Source organism: Salvelinus fontinalis, chromosome 11 (assembly GCF_029448725.1).
Source record: "Salvelinus fontinalis isolate EN_2023a chromosome 11, ASM2944872v1, whole genome shotgun sequence".
NCBI lineage: Eukaryota > Metazoa > Chordata > Actinopteri > Salmoniformes > Salmonidae > Salvelinus > Salvelinus fontinalis.
The window spans coordinates 40,046,166-40,060,783 of NC_074675.1; the positions used below are offsets into that span (position 1 = coordinate 40,046,166).

Here is a 14,618-nt window from a genome sequence, read left to right on the forward strand (position 1 = left end):
TATGATCCCTTATTGATGTGATTTATTAAATCCACTTCAAAATCAGTGTAGATGAAGGGGAGGAGACAGTGTACTTAGAAATCCTTGAACCTATGTAGTGAATAGGATGCCATTTGGACTGTAGGCAATGTGATACATACAAGAAGACAAAAAGGGGTCTTTCTTAACAAAATGAAATCAAAGAATACACCTTCTATTAGTTGAGTATGTTGAGGAATTCTTCTATTAAATTAATAGTATTTTGATTATTTTTCACAAAAGCTGAATTCTACAAAAAAATATGCCCATGCATATCATTTCAGACAATTCTAATTTGCGTCATGGAAATGAAAGGAAGGGGTCGTGACATTTTTGCCCAGAAACAAGCAATGGGGGAGCGTATCACACCCTGCGAGGACCTCTCCACCTGCTGGGGCAGAGGTGACCGTAAACATGCCTGGGCAAATATATTTCACAGTGTCGTGGTGCCACATGTCAAAAAAGTCACCACTATAGATATCAAAAGTGCATCAAATGACTTGTGGCTTTTCACTCATTTAGGTCGAACACCAACATGTTCCTCATTTGTGGCGTTAGGTCATTTTGTTAGCCAAAGCACTAGAAGACCTGTAAAGTAAACCGTCCTCAGGTTGAATTCAAATTTAATGACGTTGCAGACATCACTCCATTCAAACTACTCTGCGTCGTTCAGTAGGACCTAGACAGCATGGCTGTCGAGTCAAACTAACAAAACAAATGGCACTGCTTTAAGATAACAAAACCAAAACCTAGGAGGGCATGTGATCAGAACCCATTGTGGTCAAATAGACCTTACACTTGTCACTATGGTAACCTAGATGGGTATGCAAAGCATGCTGGGAAAGGTGTATGAGGTGACTAGTCAAAGGCTCCCCTCCATGTTCCCGCGGCATGGTATCTACCTCACTCTCCTAGGCGATCATGTCTCCTTCCGCCAGATTGGACTTAAATCAAAGTGACCGCACATTAGGCAATATAAGGTGCATCAAATGAAGGTCTTAATTCCACATCGGTAGTTAAGATGTTTTGGAACGAAAGTAGTAATATAAGGATATAAGTTCCTTTGACACCTGTCAAAACTAATATAGTAGTTCATTTGTGAGATACACTCCTACACTCCTTTTTTGGTAGCAGCAGGTTCGTACCATTACAATAGATCTGAGAAGAGAGCAGGGGAGTTGAAGTCCCAGAGATTTAAATAAAAATATGGGTGCATCTCAGTTGTATTTAATTGTTTCCTCATGCCCTCTGTCCCAGCCTCCTCCTCAAAAGGTATGAGGAAAATATCTGAGGGGAGGAACACAATGAATCAAGGAAATACAATTGAGATTCCCCCTGTAAAAGGATAACATCCATTACACATGTGCTAGCTTTAAGATACAATCCAAACATAAGCCCTTCCATACAACATACACCGAGTGTACAAAACATTAGGAACACGTGCTCTTTCCATGACAGACTGACCAGGTGAATCCAGGTGAAAGCTATGATCCCTTAAGGTCACTTGTTAAACCAGTGTAGATGAAGGGGAAGAGACATGTTAAAGAAGGATGTTTAAGCCTTGAGAAAATTGAGACATGGGCAAGAGAAAAGATATAAGTGCTTTTGAACAGGGTATGGTATTAGGTGCCAGGCGCACAGGTTTGAGTGTGTCAAGAACTGCAACGCCACTGGGTTTTTCACTCTGAACAGTTTCCTGTGTGTATCAAGAATGGTCCACCACCCAAAGGACATCCTGCCAACTTGACACAACTGTGGGAAGCATTGCCGTCAACATGGGCCATCCCTGTGGAATGTTTGACTCCTTGTAGAGTCCACGTCCCGACGAACTGAGGCTGTGAGGTGCAACTCAAGAAAACACCCCACTGTTCTCCTATGTTACTCAAATGCACCTCAGCTTCATTGACACCTTGCGACTAATATGCCAATTAGATTTGACTCCTGCCCTTGCTTAATGTCATACTGTGCAGAGGAAAGGACTGGCTGTGACATTAATGCATATTTATTGTACATTAAAACAGGTTATCACTCAGATTACTCGTAGCATAAACGCCTGCACTGTTTTCTGAAAAACCCGGCTGAGGAGGAAATGCCATTCAAATCCTTTCGACTGCCGGGGTGCCATGTACTGTAACTTGCAAAACCTCCTGGAGTGATTCCGTGTGGAGTTATTCAAAAAGGTGACATGCCACCTTTTGCTGAATTTATAAACCGCTGTTGAGAACGTATTCCGCCCGCCGTATCCCACGGCTTACGATTAAGTCACTTCATCAACAACGGATGATATGTCAGGTGACCTGGATAATCATTTTTTTCAGATGAGCCGTCAATATCTTCGCCTCAAATCGCTTAGAGTGGCAAAGAGAAGAAACAACCCGGGGGGGCCGGGGGGGGCCAGAGGAGCGAGAAGCAAACGTAAACAAGGAGGGGGGTGGCGTTTACTGAAAAACGCACAGCCTGCAGTAATGGGTGGGGAGGGGTGATGGGTTGTGTGTGTGTTCGTTTGTTCGTGGGAGGGGGGGGGGGGGGAACAGGCATAAGGTACGGGTGGAGAGGTTTTTGGGGGGGGGGGGGGGGGGGGGTTGGCGTGGGACCGGTAGAGACTCGAGGCACAGCAAAATGGAAGCCAGCTGCACTTTTGCATGATTACGCCGAAAACATAATTTGCATCAGGGAGCGCAATCCAAACATGCTTGTTGGATGTGCGTGGTTATCAACCAGAAAACTCTCCCATTGCCAAGGGGGCATTGCTTACCGGGGCTGTCCTGTAGTTTTGCATATGTTAATGAGCACCTATCATCGATAATTTCCATAACCATCAACTCATCAAATCTCACACAAGGAAACAAGTGAAATTGGACCCAATGAATGCTCGCCATTAGAATACTGTGTAGGAGACTGCATGTGTATTTAATCTTTCCCTGATGCATATTCATGCTTTCAAAGGAAACTTTTTGGAATTTCTGCAAGGTCGGTTGAATCACTTAAAGAGGGTAACTTGATTGCAAGCCAATTTATTATTATTTTTTTTGACTCAAGCGTTCATGACTATCTGTGTTTGGGAGTGAGTTTGAGGAAACAGTGCAGAGAATTGTCTTATGCTAATCGCAACTGTTTGATCTGACGAGGAAGTGGATTGACTTGTCACATACCTGGGAGTGATTCTTCTCTCGTCAAAGCTCCTTACAAATCCAGTACATCACATCTCAGAGTCTAGAACCATATATCCCATCCTAGAACAGAGAAAGAAACCGGTTAGAATCCAAAATGACCGATGAGCAAAATAAATAAATAAAGGATATTCACGACACAATGAATCGATTTAATCCATGACGATGACGAGGATGTGGATTAGAATCATTTTGAAAATGGCATCATTACAACTTGTTATGATTAAACACATGATCATTTGCATGTATATTTTAGCTGCATATTAACTGTTGGTGCATCTTCAGTTGACCATTACAAGTTACTTAGCAGCATCCTCATAAATGTTTCAAGTGTTCTGGGTGCACTCTGTATTGGCGATGTGTTGATTATATATGTATGAAGCGCTATTCAGGTCACATCAGCGTTTAATGGCTGATTTATTAGGACCCAACAGGGCCCTTCTGATGGCCGCCGGACAAAGAGCCTGATTTAAACTGCATTAACACCCTGCAGTAAATATCCCCATACGACATCAGCATTTTGATGACCGCTTTATCTTTCCACCATTTACCTTTTTTTGCTGAATATATCTATATACACACACACACACACCTCACCCCCTTGCTCCATTTTCTCTCTCGCCGTCTTTGTATCAATCCGTCTCTCGCGTTTGCTTCCCCTCTTCATCCCTTTGTTTTGCTCGTTCCATTTCTCTTCCCCTCTCATTCTCTCTTTCGATCTTTCTTTCCCTCTGCACTCTCTTTCCTTTCACCTTTTGAAAATGCTTCAGAGGTGAAGAGGCCGAGTTTAATTACAGCTGAATTAATATGATTTACGACAACTCCCCTATAATTAAATTCTACAGAAATGTGCGTAATTGAAAAAATAAAATAAAATACACACTCCCATGGTTTCTTTGTGTGTGTGTGTGAGACCAGCAAGCGCCAAAACATGCGTTGTCATCCTCTCCCTGTAATGATGTTATTGTTTGTGGCAGCAAAAGGAGCTGTGAAATGCATTCCCTTAAAAATGATCTTGATGAAATGTCATCCACGTCGCAAACACTAAATGTATGCAGACGGCAGCTGAAGTCCACACATCTGAATCGGAATAGTAAATCATACAAAGGGTTAAATCCGAAATCAAACGTGGGGTTGAATAAGCACTAAATCAAATGATAAATGCAATTTCACTCCAATTTGCTTGAACAGAAGTGTAGACTGATTGTGTGGTCTTATCTGACCAAATATATACAAGATTGTATCCTAGCCTACATCAACAAAGCAATACTACAAACCTCATGGAAGTACTATATTGCAGTAATGCAGTTCTCTCGTGCCTTGTTTTATTCTGCATTACCAAACTGGCATCTTTGACCTGTTATATTACTCATGCTATAGAATGTATAGAATGTATAGAAAATACAAGCTCAGACCAATCAATGTAACATGTCAACAGCTGTCACAGTATGTGTTTTAAAAATGAACCAACCAAAGGTTCATAGCAACAACACTCACTAAATCACACTTCCGTTTGATTTGCTTCATTTTAATATCAAAATATTGTACCGATGGCACGGACACCCTGTACTACAAATTACCATCTAGACCAGGGGTTCCAAAACCTTTCGTCCACAGCCCCATTTTGATATCTGAAAATTCTCAAGACCCCAACCTTGTCAAAAAAAAGTATGTAATTAACAGCCAACGCTAACTTTATTTGGGGCTATGGCAGTCAATTGCAAAACATTTTTAACAGTATTCTGATTGTCTTAATTCAGGATCACATACTTTTAATGTGGGGCTATGACAGTCAATGAAGGTCAATTGTAAATTAGTCTGACATAATGTATCTTCTCACCACCACTAATGAGATGGTGTGCTTGATGTATGTCGCATCGGCGCTTCTCAAAGTCAGGGGGCGTGGTCAACAGTGCACATTTCTCTGCGGTCACATCCAACCTGGATCGATATTTGGTTTTACGGTGCTTTCAAGACAACTGGGAACTCGGAAAAATATAAGAGGCCTGAGTTCCAGAGTTGGAATGCAGAGTTGGATGACATTTCAAAATGATTTTGAAACTGGGAACCCCCCCAGAGTTCCCAGTGGTCTTGAACACACTGAAATCGGAAGTTGGAGATTTTGGAGTTCCCAGTTCCGAATTCCGAGTGGTTTTGAACGCGGCACTAATGCAGACGAGAACACTGCTGAATCCAGCATCACACAGATATGAGCTGGCGAAGTGTACCATGAGTTTTAATGCTCTGAGGAAGTATTCTCTTTGATTCTGACTCAAGCGCAACGGTCAAGTGCAGCCTGTTCCCACAATCGAAGGGCACTCTGGTTTCATTTAGATTTGAATAATTTTCATTTAGATGTTTAAGGTTAACCACATTACAATGATTTTGAGATAAAGACAAGATATATATATAAATAAAATATATATATTTATATATATATCTTTTATAATAATTCAAATCTATGGTTGCAACCTCACATGGGGTTGCGAACCCTAGTTTGGGAACCGCTGGTCTAGACCGTCTACACATCGTCTGGCCCAATGTTTTTTCCTAACCAGTAACGTGTGTGCCTCATCGCGTACATTATTCATTACGTCCAAACAAATCGGAGGTTGTTAGATTGGCAGACACCATATGTCAATATCTGGAGAACCAGGCTGGTGGTCAGACAGACATAGCATCTGTCAGTTATTTTAAGGTCCATTGGGGTTTGAAGAACCTTTTGCACCAGCCATATTGCACCAATCCCCCCAAGCAAGAGTTTTGCACAGTGGAAACTAGCCGAATTACAAAGCATTATGTTCACATTGGAGTGAACATCTCAATTGAAATTGGTTTAACTTGCACGCTTAGTGTCATGGAGAACAACTGTGTACAATCATGAAGATAAACTCCAGCGCACAAGTGATATTGACGCTCCAAATGCAGATTTAATGGATCTTTATACCAATGTTTCTGTTTTGTTCTTCGTAAGAACACTTTACCCTCTTTTTCTTATCCTTCTCTGTCTGAGCTACACATTGAGGTGTTTTCTCAGCCAGATATTGGATTCCTTCCACTACTTTCATCGGGGCAGAAGTGGTGGTGGCGACCAGGGATAGGAGCGTCTAAAACCTCTTCAAAGGGTTGTGAAACAGAGACAAATGTGACTTTCATGAGGCACTTACAGGTGTCTGAGACACTGTTATATTACTGCGGGGAGCCTTCACAGGAGAATACACATTCATATCATTGTCGTGCTGACTACAGAGTAACCCATCCGGAAAGCAACATTTTAGTTGAGAATATCAAACTAAGGAGAAACTTAAAAGATCGCTGCCCGAGCCGCTTTTCATCTAGGTTCATCAAGGTTCAAATCAACATCAACCAAAGAAACGTCATTAACTGAAACGTCACTTTCTTTCAAAAAGTCAACCATTTGTTGTCATATCAGTTTCAGTGCATTGAGGGTACAGAAAATGAACAGGCATCGAGTGTGGCCTCAGGTTTGATTCATACCATGATTGCATCCAAGGAAACAGCTATTGTACAACCCAAGATAGCGGACCTTAAAAGTCTCCACAATGCGACACACATAAAAGGTTAATCTATACCGTGTACTGCGAAACCCAAGTCCATTCAACAGGCATTTAGTGCACAATACCGAAACAATTCATATATTCTGCTGTAAGTGCTTTTATCTAGCTTTTAGCGGACTATACAGAGTTTACAGTCCATTCATACAGCCAACTATAGCTGCTTCAATCTAGGTTTTACAGCACTAGAGGCACATAGCCTAATCGAAGGGTTAGCACATCAACATTCCTAACAGGCCCATATACATTCTGCTAAAAATAACATTTTAACTAGAAAGAGCACATGTTTACCGACTAATGACTGACTAGTGGCTAATGGCTAACGAATGACTAATGACAAACAACCTGTGGTGTAAAGTACATAAGTAGTGCTTTCAAGTATTTTTACGTAAATAGTTTTACTCCATACATTTTCCCAAAAGTACTCGTTACATTTTGAACGCTTAGCAGGACAGGGAAATAGAGAACATCCCTGGTCATCTCTACTGCGTCTGATCTTGTGGACTCACTGAACACAAGCTTTGCTTGTAAATGTCTGAGTGTTGGAGCGTAACCCTGGCTATAGTTAAAATACAAACTAGAAAATGGTGCCACCTGGTTTGCTTAATAAGGAATTTGAAATGATTTATACACCTTTTACTTTTGATACTTAAGTATATTTAAAACCAAATACCTTTAGACTGTTTCTCAAGTAGGATTTTACTGGGAGACTTATACTCGAGTCATTTTCTATTATCTTTACTCAAATATGACAATGGAGTACTTTTTCCACCACTGCTAACAATTGACTAATGGCTGACTAATGCAGGGTGACGGCCTGTGTCGTACACAAAAGGCGAGGCAGTCGCGGTCCCCGGAGCTCATCAAAGAGCGGCTTACTTTGTCAGCTGAGTGGAGAATGTGCTGAGAGCGAGAGAGAGGACGGGAAGTCACAGGACAGGGCTCACTCAGAGCCACTGTCGCCGACCGAAACACACACACAAACAAACACACACGTTACTAGTGTGGCGTTACTAGCGACACATTAGCGACAAAACACCGTAACGGCTGAACTAAGTCTCTCAACTCATGGGTTGTTACAGGCCAGAACACAGCCAGAGGCTATATGGACAATGTTAATGTAGAGAAAATGCATTGTGATTGAAGTGTCCTGGGTATGAATAGGACCAGCTTGGAGAGAGTGGATACCACACAAAGAGCTCAATTGACATTGTGTATCCATACTACGGAGTCGAGATGCCGTGGTAGTTTTGTCCATCAAATCTATTAATACTTGCCGTTTATTCATACAAACTTCATGGTTTCCAAAAACGAGTCTGCAAACTGAGTTGCATTTCTCATTGCAGCCTATAGAAAACGACAGACATGCAGTTCCTGAAAACAAGAGGTGGGCCTGGACCTCCATGAACGTGTGTGTAGGTGAACAAACCACTTTGATTTCATTTGATAACATTATTCAAGTAAATGAGAGCTTTGTTTTAACCTACAGGTAGATAACACATGGCAAATATTATTCCAGTAGTTCTCAGCAGGTCAAACATTATGTGCGGAGTCAGTCTAGGGGTGTTAGCAGAGGCTATCATTAGGCGTGAATGGGGAAGCAGGACAGACAAGCCAGACCAGAGGACGTGCAGATAGAATGTCTTTTTCTGCCTTCCTTCCTGCAGCCTTGTTTTCACTCCATCTCGCTCCCTCCTGCATAATCTTATCTTTCTCCCTCCCCCCCCCTCTCTCCATCCCTTCCGTCCTTCTCGCCATCCCTCTGCATCTTCCTATCGTCCTTCCTCTCAAATCTCCCTCTGCGTCTTCTGCGGAGTCTTCCGTCTCCGTCCTCTCCCTAACTCTCTCCATCTGCATGACATTGAGTGGAGGTGGAGAAGGGCGTACATTCAAATAACCCCTCCAACCTTTTAGATACTCTGCTGCAGTCTCCCACATGCTTGCGTCCTTAATGGCCTTATTAGTGAATGGCAGAACCTTGAACTATGCGAGATGTGTGTTACGGACGTGTTTGTCTCTGTGTGTATTGAGTGTGCAAGCAGACGGTTGTCCCTGTGTGTCCTATGATATGAATGATGGATAAAGCGTCGAGGAGCGGAGGAGGCTTCCTCATATCCCTGCTATGTTCACACAATGAGAGAAGGTAGGTGGGTGGGAAGTCTGGTGTGTAAAACAGCTTCTTGCTAAAGATATATTTTAGAAAATGTATATGTCAAGGTGCACAAGCATCAACCCCACAATTTGTGAGTAAGAAAACATTTCCAAAAACTGGCCACCTTTGTGCGTGTCAAGCAAACTAGAGTCAACCCCACAATGTGTAAAACCCCTTGTTGTAGTAGATACCATTCAAAGTGGCCACCTTTGTGTGTGTGTCAAGGCGAATTAGCGTCAACCCCGCAATTTACAGTAAACATGCAAAACACCTTGTCGAAGACACCTTTCAAAGATGGCCGCCTTCGTGGGTGTCAAGGCGAACTAGCGTCAACCCCACAATTTTGCCCTCTTCGCCGAAGCTTGAGAGGCAAGGTGTGGGGAAGAGAACGGGTGTTTATCTTTGAGATGGAATATCATTATGGTAATGATGCTATTCTTTCTTTGGAATACATACATACTCTCAATGGGATGACCAACCTTGCGGGCGGAACATAAAAGTCAATAGAGGAGAAAATTGTATGGGTGACGTTAGTGGGACTTGACACTGGAGGTCCTTCAAAGGGCTACAGCATCGTGTGCATGTACAATCAGACGTGTCGCTTTTTTCCTCCCTCACATAATAACGGCACTTAGCATTACGTTTTGCAGTGTAGGGTGATATTGTCGGGCAAGGAGACGTGATCAAGATTAATGCAGACCAATAATACCAATATTCCACTGCAAAGGAAAATTATCTAAAGACCTTACTTGAAGAAATATGTAAAGGCGTATTTAGTTGTTTGTAATATTATTTTTTGCTTGTGTGGGGGCGTGGAGGAATAATATGCAGATATGAAACTCAACATGTGCACAAAAGCACTGCAACACACATCAACACAAAAACTGTGTTTTGGCATTGGGAATGGGTTACAAAACAAACCTGCATCTGATTGAAACTGGGGATCAAGTTACTGGCAAGGCCCGTCTAGTGTCCTGCTTCCATGTGTAAGGAGCGGGGTCGGGCACACACACAATGCTCCCATTCAGGCTTTGTGGAAGACAGCCGAGATATCCCAGGACCCCTGTAACAGGGAGGTTAGAAAGGGTGCCCATTTCTCCACGAGGTGATAAACAACGTCAACGCCTTCTGTACTACTACAACATGCAGATTGTGTCCCAAATGGCACCATATTCCCTATATAGTGCACTACTTTTGACCAGAGCCTATGGAACCTGGTCAAAAGTAGTGTGTAGCGCACTATATAGGGAACGTGTTGCCATTTGGGATACAAACAAACACGACTGAACCTGTATCAACATCTTAAATGGGTAGTCTGACCTTGTATTGATCTACACATCATAACATGTCGCTCTTTCATATCACATTGTGGACAAGTGTATAGGTCCCACTGTGATACTGTTAATTGGCCTGTCCAGGTGATAGTGACATTAAGAAGAGAGGGATTAGGAGTTGAATACACTGGACTACATATTGGAGTTGATTGGAAGTCTCTCCTCCACCTATGAACAGTGCTATTTTGTCTTTCATTAGTTAGTGGCATATGAACTACTTCCTAATACGACACGGTATAAACACAAGTCACCTAACTTCTACGGATAACCTTCTTGATTTATCACCGACTTCTTTTCCTATCAAAGTTTCACATGTTCTATTTGCGCCTCACTACGTATCAGTTCTGGGAAGGCTGCTAGTGTGTAAAAGTCCCCCCCCCCCCCCCAAAAAAACAACAACAAAGGTATCAGACGTAATTGATCCGACAACTCCCCCATTTCGGTATTCATTTCCCATGATCAAAAACACAAGATATGCCCTTTGACCTTTGAGGTAGTTCAATTCTGAGTAGCTCCAAAATTAATAATGACGGGGGAAAACGGGACAATTATTTCAGTAGAGAGTATGAGCCTGTGCCTGCATGCCTGCGCACACACACACACGTCGCAAATCATAGTACTGCACAAGCTGATTGGGGGCTTTGACAGAAATGGTCAATGTCTGGAAAAATTACACACGGGCCGCGCAGCAATACATCCTAAACGTACATCTGACAGAGGCTTTTAAAAAACACAGACAACGCAGGAAGAGCAGCCATCCATGCGTAAAATTGGACAGCCATCCCTCAGCCCAGGCATACATCTATGGCTGGCTATACATGGGGAGAAGCACAATAGAATGAACTTCTGATTTTAAAAAAGAAATAAAAAAAAAGTAATTGAATCCGCGATTCAATAGGGCTAGATTAGTTACAAAAACATTGCCGTGTGAATTCCACGCTCAGCAGGGGGTGAACAATGTATTCATTCATGACTGACTAACTGTCATGTTGGTTCTACTCACAAACTATTGGGAAAGAAAGTGTGCACTTGTTTTGTTTATAAAATGCTGGAATATTAATTCCTTGATAATGATAGTTATAAAAGGTGTAAGATATTATAGATCATTTTCTAACAATACAAGTGGACGATCTCCAATAGCAATCAATGAATAAAACGGACTGCCCAAAGAGACATTCTGAACGGTGCCTGGGAAAAGTAAAATCGGGTGTGATGCCAGAAACAACCGAGATTGTGAAAGGAGTTAAGCACACGATTTACTGAGAAGGCCTATACCACTTGTAGCCATCCATCTTAAAAAAGGCATGATGACAGTATGTGCAGAAAAAGGGCCCTGTAACAGTTTGCTACAACAGCCCATAATTCCGTATGAGACCTCTAAAGTCTTACTAAAAAAGTTACGGGGGGGGGGGGGGGGGGGGGGGGGTCACTGAATGTGTAACCCCTAAATCCACAGGTTGTCAACCCAGTAAATCACATTTGTGTTGCCAAGTTTACATTAAATATGTAGGCCAAAAAATATATATAATAATAAAAAATTTAATAAAAACTAGGGATGGAGTGATGGCATCTCTGTTTTGGTGAAGCCCTGTTGCATTATTCTCTGACGGTGGCTGACGCGATAAGAACTGACAGTCGACTGCTGTAAAGTGACATTGTGCCTCGGCAAACGTGTTCAATTCTTGTTAGGGGCAGTGAGAGATAAGGGCCATGTCCTCATCGGGTAGCTAGATGCCCCTTGCTAAATGGTGAGCCTGGGAGGAATACCGTTAAAGCTTGCAGAAGAGAGTAAATAGCAGTGTTGGTGGTAAACATTTGGGTTTCAAATGAAAACTCAACAAAACCAAAGAGTGTTTGGCATCTTCGAAATGAAAAGTCCTCAGATATATCGCCTTCTCTGAGCGTTGCCGAGGGTGACATTGTGATGAATTGCTCAAGCAGAGTCATGATTCCAGTCGTCAATAGCTTTCCAGATAAACTTGGGCAGTTTATTTTCTATGAACTGCGATATTCCGTCACAAAAAATAAAGAATTCAGTCATTTCAGGCTGAGAAAAAGGGCCGAAGCAATCATAATGGCAGGCAGTGTGTTGTGGGTAGCGGTTCTATGCTTGACTGAGGAACATGGGGCTGCATACTAATGTCACTGGGATTCTTTGAAGCAGATTGCGAGCACTCGCTATTGGCCACTTTTCAAATTGAGCAGGTTGCAAGCAAAACAACAGACAACAATTGTCTAAGTCTATACATTGCTTATGAGTGTCTGTCTAATTTAATCATGTCAATGTGCACTTCCCTTTTCAAATCCTCCTCACTTCCACAGCCAACAGAATAGCCCCTCAATTTAATGTCAGACCATGGAGAGGTAAGACTGATCCATTATGATGGTTGTGGTGGTGGTTGTTGTTAGGGTTTCTTGCTTAAGGTCAAGTGAGGTTCAACTTTTTAATGTAGCCCGGCAAGGTAATTCAAACCAGCAGTCTTGTGGGGTAATAGTATAGCACAGTTAAGCAGCGGCAGACCTACTCAGAGTTACGGATCTCTCAGTAGAGATTGCTCTGGTTTTTGTTACTCAGGTCAAAGATTTGTCGAGGAATGAGATTTTTCAGAACGAGGTGTGAGGACCATGAGATTGGATGCTGCGTTTTGCATGTCATTAAAATTGTACACGGCGCTAACAAAACAAACTGACGGCGCATGGTAACTGACAGAGGGAGACAGATGGCTGTCGGAGAGGGGTTTCTTATGCATGAGGGCTCGCTGCATCTGTTGGTGTGTGACTTCAGGTCTCCTGGCCGGGGTGAAGTTCTAGCGGGAAAGTACTGTTCATTCGGAAGCAAACGAAAGCTGAGTGCGGTTATCTGTGTTCAAAGAAATCCAGCCATTTTATCTGGGGAGACCTAACTCCTGCACAATAGAGTTGGAGCCGCATTCGTACTTAGGGGGCCTTGAAAGCAATTAAGGACCCAGTCAATCTCTTGACACCCAAGTGGGGTGACACTGCTAAAATAATGGCTCCAGTTAAATCAGATGGGCAGAGAGCCTTGAAGGAAAAACCAGCAGGACACTGCAGCCCCCTCAAGACCAGGGTTGGCCACCTTTGTCATACGAGAGACAACGGTACGGGACCTGGGGTTGGCAACCTTTGTCATCTGTCAAAACAGATCCAAACATCATAAAATGTGTATAAAGTGGTTGTATGGCCACAGTCCAGGCTGACTCTCCGTCCAGGCTCCTTTCAGAGACAGGCTCTAATTGGACATGATGGTTGAGAGTCTGGGAGGAGCTCTCGTATTCGGTGTGCTTTTCCCTTTTATTAAAAATTAAAGAGCGATGCGGATGCTCAATTTGCATTCAGCCAGGCAATGGAAAGAAGGTTACAATTGTCTCTCCCTCTCCCTTTGCCTCAGCAGAGTCCAGAGCAAGATCGATGCACCAAAAGCACTTCATTCCTGTTCAATTTCATCCTTTAGTGTCAGTACAATTAAAACTGCTCTCGACCATCTTTCCAATCCACATATCCCCCACAACCAAGACCGTCAAAGTCATCAGTCGAACGCGGTGCAAAAAGCCTTCCCCGAGGCAGAAGCATTGGCACCACGTATTCCACACTCCCAATGATTAGATGGAAGGCCAGATTATTGACCACTTCGGGATGGAGGATTCATTGGACGGAGGGGCTGTAGGTTTGTAGCCAATGATGAATTCTATAGGGTCACGAGGAGCCAATCTAAAGCCAAGCAGTGGGTGGAGAAAGGTGGCGAACTCTTCCGATGGAGGTTTTGGCCTATTAGGGAAGGAAAAAGCGGCTGCCTGTTGTATTGAGGCTTGTATTGGTCCGAATACTAGGTTCATGTGTCAAGGGATTCTATATTGAGTGGGGATGACAAGAGCATCAGGTGAGAGGACAAAGTTGTTTGAAATATGAGTATCAATTCAAGCCGAGTTTCAGATTGTGCTAGACAGTCATGGAAAGACCGGATGCTTTTGTAATTAGTTAAATGCACCAATCTCACTGTTACTATTATAAATTAAATGTCAGGTTGATAAATTGGCAGAGTGCTTTTGTAACTAATACAACAGAATTTGCTCCGCCATCTCACCATTTAGACCGCTTCAGCATTTCAAATGCCACATTTCAGTTTGAGCGCCAGACTTACATTATTAGTTTATGTACCGTAAGCCAACGTCACATCAGTTTATCTTGATCGCAGCGCATCAACTGGCACATGTGCACTGCCATATTCCCATTTTTTCTTTTTCATTAAAGTTGGCAGAATATGACGATTTATCATGTGACACATTTGTTCTGAAAGCTGTGCAGATAGAAATCAGTTAGTGACCTGGGTGTAGTGGCTGCATTTAAGCTG

General features: G+C 42.7%; 1 protein-coding gene across 19 annotated transcripts in view; it reads right to left on the minus strand.

Moving 5' to 3' along the window:
• LOC129865730 (adhesion G protein-coupled receptor L3-like) overlaps window positions 1–14,618 on the minus strand; it is a 306,636-nt gene that overhangs the window by 269,488 nt on the left and 22,530 nt on the right. For all 19 annotated transcript variants that reach the window (XM_055938713.1, XM_055938710.1, XM_055938701.1 and 16 more), the window contains exon 2: window positions 3,171–3,251. The gene's annotated coding sequence lies outside the window, so the exon portion shown is untranslated. The remainder of the gene's footprint in view (window positions 1–3,170; window positions 3,252–14,618) is intronic.